This window comes from Schistocerca cancellata, chromosome 1 (assembly GCF_023864275.1).
Source record: "Schistocerca cancellata isolate TAMUIC-IGC-003103 chromosome 1, iqSchCanc2.1, whole genome shotgun sequence".
Classification (NCBI taxonomy): Eukaryota; Metazoa; Arthropoda; class Insecta; order Orthoptera; family Acrididae; genus Schistocerca; species Schistocerca cancellata.
Window position 1 is genome coordinate 480,080,294 of NC_064626.1, and position 5,123 is coordinate 480,085,416.

The 5,123-nt window shown below is 53.4% G+C and overlaps 1 pseudogene; it reads right to left on the bottom strand.

Moving 5' to 3' along the window:
• Nucleotides 1-1,838: 1,838 nt before the first annotated feature.
• LOC126096494 (U2 spliceosomal RNA) lies at nucleotides 1,839-2,015 on the bottom strand (annotated as a pseudogene).
• Between the last annotated feature and the right edge of the window lie 3,108 nt (nucleotides 2,016-5,123).

Here is a 5,123-nt window from a genome sequence, read left to right on the forward strand (position 1 = left end):
CGCCGCCATCTTCGAGTTGCCGTGTAGCCGCAGGCCCCGCCACGTCCGTAGCCGGCTGCCTTACCCCTCCGATGCCACCATGTTCACCGTCGTCCGCGAAGTCGGGCCAGCCGCAGACCTCCACCTGCAACTCGGAAAACAGATCACTCCAGCGCCAGGTAACACCACGTTGCGCTAGGCGCCTTGTGGTGTTCCTGACTGGATGTCGCCTCCATCTAGTGCGAGATCGCTCCCGACCCTGCCGCTATGGTAGGTGGCCAAGTCAGCCCTACTCGGCTCCCTCCCCAGTCGGCGGTGCGCAGCCGTAGATAGCGTGGCCCAGGCGATGTCGCGGACTGTGGCGTCGGCGCAGTGGAGCATGCGGAAGCCGTGGACGATGGTGGAGATGTCCGCGGCGTCCGCGAACGGCGTCAGGTCACAACCTCCCTCACCCAGCGCGAGGTAAAGCTGTTCAGTCGAAGCACGCTGTGGAAGGAAGAGCCAGGATTTGTCTGTCGCTTTGATTGCTTTTTCGAGTGCAGACAGCGGCCCCTTGCGTACCGCTCCACCAAGTATAACAAAGTCAAGCCTGGAGAGGAGGAAGACAAGCACTGCGTCAATCTTCTGTCAGGGAGCCAGCAGGGAAGCGTCCAGGAGCTCCAAGTCACGTCGAATTGCAGCGATCGCATCCGTTGGCTTCTGCGAGACTTTGTACCCGGTAGGGACGCCAAGATGGAGGTAGGCGTCGCCCTCACCGATCATGGCTGGCTCTCCCCCTTGCAGGGCGAATACCGAGCCTAATGTCTCCCGACGGCGGATGTGAAGCGTGGCACACTTCGACGGCTTGAAGGTAAGCCTGGCCCACGTTGCCGCCTCATCCACAACATTGAGGAGTGTCTGCATCTCCCCTGAATCTCGCGCTAGTAGCACGATATCGTCCGCATACGCCAGTGCACTCACACTGACGCCGCAAAGCGGAATACCACACTCATTTCTGAGCGCCGTTGCGGCCCGAAATACCGGCTCCAGCGTGAGGTTAAAGACGATAGGCGACAGTGGCCAGCCTTGCTTGACCCTGCTTGAATCTCTATCTCCTCCGTTACCCCGTCAAGTGTCCGGACGTGGGTGGAGCAACCATTGTACATGTCGACAATCAGCTGATGCAGTTGCTCTGGTAGTCCCATCCTGTTCAGTACTCTGAGGAGGTGAGCATGAGGCACTGAGCCAAAAGCATTCGCTAGATCAAACCAAGCAAAGCATGCTTGGCCTCACCTGGGTCTTGCAGCATCAATTTCCGTCTGCACAATAAAGTTGTGCTCATAGCAGCCTTCGAACGTGCGGGAGCCCTTTTGTTCTGGAGAGAGCAGGCTCTGACGCTCTGCCCAGAGGGTTGTGCGATCCGCAACGATTGGAGCAAAGAGCTTAGAGATGGTGGAGCTCAATGCTAAAGGCCAGCAGTTCGTCACGTTCGAGAGGAGCCATTTCTTGTGTATGAGGGCGGTAGTGGATACTTTCCACTGCACTGGAGTCTTCCGCTCTTCCCAGCAGCGCAAGATCTTAGCTAGCACATGGCAGCCAGAGTCCTCACGTCGCAAGTCCGAGTAGGTGACTCCGTCTGCCCCAGGAGCAGTATTGCTTGCCTTCTGTTGCACCTCTGTGGCGGTGATCGGTGTCAGGACCTCCTCGCTGACATCAGGAGGCGTGGTGGCGGCAAAGTCCTGGACAGCAGCTGGTGCATCTGAAACAGAAAAATCAGTTTTAGTATAAATTTTTCTAAAGTACCATCGATTTGGCAGTACGGCGACGTCTCGCCAAGGGCGCGCTGAATTTCAGACGCTGCATTCGCATCGTACTGGCGTTTTAGGTGGGTACTGCAATGCTGGGCCAACCCGCAACAGAGGTGGAGCAAGCCCCTAGCACTCCGTCACGAACCAAAAATGAGTTTAATATTCTGGTCCTGCGATGCAGGACGTATCAGATATTAAGCTGATAAGAACAGATTTTATTTAATCATTGAGGTAAAAATTGGAAAGGAACGGTGGAGAGGTCCACAGTCGGTAAGGATGAAAAACAGCCGCGAAGGTGTAGCTCTACGGTGGAGACCGGATACCGGAGCATCACGTTTCGGGCCGACGTAACTAAGAATTATCTCGGGGATATAAGATCTTGGTGCAACCCAGTGATGTATTCTGGCCAAGATGGAAAGAGTCATATTCTTGTGTTAGCCCCGGTGGGGACCCAGACGTAGCTGGCCGGGGGAAAAAAGGAAGACGAGCAGAGTGGAAGGCTCATACGTCGCTACCAACTCTGCCGCCGGTGCCGACAGCAAAGGCTGGACACACACGGGACTGGTCTGCATCTGCCTCGCTCCAGATCGCCTCCCCTCGATCGAGCAGGGGCCAGATGGGGCCTGAGCATCTCGCAACCCTCAGCCATAATCGGGAGAAAAAAGAGGGAGGAAGTATTCAACGCAGGGCAGGTCCGGCAGAAACACCGGCGGTTGCCCTCACAGCAAGGCCGGCCACATTCTGAAGCCTGCACGCTGCAGGTTCGTCATATTCGGGTGCCGGGAGAGCAATGACTGAAGAAAATACATCGCATATCAGTGTGTTTTGCATACGACCTTGCCAGCATTATGCTGATAAGAACGGATACTACACTTCGATCTTAGCCATGTCGGGTCCAGCTAAACTGGTGGTTGTCCAACCTTTGCTTAACGTGATTCATAAGAATAAAGACTTTCAGTTCAGCAAGAATTCCTTTATTGCGAGCGCGCATTTGACGTCGCCCGGCATGCATGGATTGATCGGAGTTACAAAATTTGCTTTCGGCCTCTACAGAAGAATCCTTAATCCTGGGAAAACTTCTGTAGTTATGGGAGAGGAAACAGTACTCGTCTACATGCGCTACAGCCTGAGACTGCGCCTTGCGGATAGCGCCCTGCAGCTGATGTTCAGCAGGTGTGTGTGTGTGTGTGTGTGTGTGTGTGTGTGTGCGTGTATGGTTTGTGGTTTTAGGGCTCTAAACAGCGTGGTCATCAGCGCCCAAACGCATAGAAACAGGAACACAAACGGTGAAAGGACGAAGACGGACAGGGAACAAGGAGAACCGCTAAAAGACACAGACCTGACACAGTTCAAAATCCTCACATACAGAGGTAAACAAGAGCACAAGAAACGCACTAAAAAGGAAAGGAAACACAAGCAAAAGAGAACAGAAATCGAAGTGAAACAAGTAGATAATCGTGACTGGCGGACCTCTTACCTAAAACCTGGCTGAACCAGTCACCCAGCAGCACATTAAAATCCCCTCCCTAAAATCCTAGGCAACACATTGGACAGGACACAAAAGCGTAAGACCTTAACCACAGTCGTTGGGTCGTCTCGCAAAATAGAGGGCAAATCCGGTGGTCAGAGAATAAAAGACAGTCAAGTAAAATGTGGCGGACAGTAATCTGGACGCCACAAGCACTGCAGATTGGGGGGGTCCTCCCGCCGGAGTAAAAAACCATGCGTTAAGAGACTGTGCCCGATGCGGAGGCGAGTGAGGAGAACCTCAGCCCGCTTACGTGACTGGTAGGACGTACACGATGGCGTGTGGTGACCTTGACCAGACGCAGCTTATTTTCACCGACTGCCAGCCACTCCTCTTCCCATTGACGCATAACACGAAAACGCAAAGGGGAGGTAACAGCATGGAGGGGGACGGCACATTCAACAACGCACCCACATCCGCCAGTTCGTTCCCCCTAATACCCACGTGCCCTGGCACCCAGCATAAAGAAACCTCCTTCCCCTGCCGTTGCAGGGGAATATGGCATCATGGATGTTCTGGACGACCGTATCCGCTGGGTACAAGTGTTGCATGGTCTGAAGGGCACTCTGGGAGTCAGAACCGATGCGATACTTAAGACTGGGAACACACCTCAGCTGCTCCAATGCCCGCAAGATCGCAAACAATTCGGCATCAAAGACGGTAAACGCCACAGGAAGCCGTAACTTGACGACTCGTCCAGGGAAAACAACAGGACAACCAACAGAGTCCCCCTGTTTAGAGCCGTTCGTAAGTATTGGTACATGGTCAGGATGCTGGTTTAAAATATCGTAAAATAAGGAGGCAAAAACAAACGCAGGAGTGAAGCTCCACCGGTACTCTGACATGTCTAAAAGAACGCTGGGCCTCTGGAGCAACCAGGGAGGCAGGCAGGTAAAACCCTGGAGTTGGAGTGCCACACGCTCCACACCAAGGGACTCAAGCAAATGCTTGGCACGAATCCCAAATGGTCTCGTTGCCCGGGGGCAACTGGAAAAGAGACGTTCCATAGACGGTCGGGCAATGGTAGGATACTCAGGGGAGGTAGGACAGCAAGGAATTGACACACCTGTCTCACCGTAAGGAGTTTCCTCCGCATGGAGAGTGGCGGTTCCCCTGCCACAGCACACAGGCTGGGGATGGGACTGGTACGGAAGGCACCAGTGGCCAGCCTGATACCCTCATGGTGTACTGTGTCAAGAATCTTCAGATACGAAGGCCTCGTTGACCCATACACGGTGCATCCATAGTCAAGACGCGATCGGACGAAAGCCGTATAAAACTGCAGCAGACGCGTCCGATCTGCTCCCCAGGACCGATGGCTCAGACACTTCAAAACATTCAGTGCCCTCAGGGCCCGCACCTTGAGGTCTTTAAGGTGCGGCAAACACGACAACTTGGAATCAAAATTGAGGCCCAGGAACCTCGCAGTGTCGCTAAAAGGAAGAATGGTGTCCCTCAGACGCAATTCAGGGGAATTAAAAAGACGTCGAGAAAGATTAAAATGAAAACACACACATTAGTCTGCAGAAAAGGTAAAACCCGTCTTCACAGTCCATGCCTCTAATCGCTTTATCGTAAGCTGCAACTGCCGACTAGTAAATAGGGTGACACTTAAAACGCTTCCCTGAGGAACACCATTCTCCTGCACGTACAAATCAGATAGCACATTACCAACCTGATATCGAAATAGGCGGTAGGAAAGAAAGGACCGAATGAAGATAGGGAGATGGCCACAAAAGCCCCACTGATGGAGTTGACTGAGGATAAGGCGGCGCCAAGTAGTGTCCTACGCCTTATTAATGTCATAGAATACACCTAGACAATGCTGG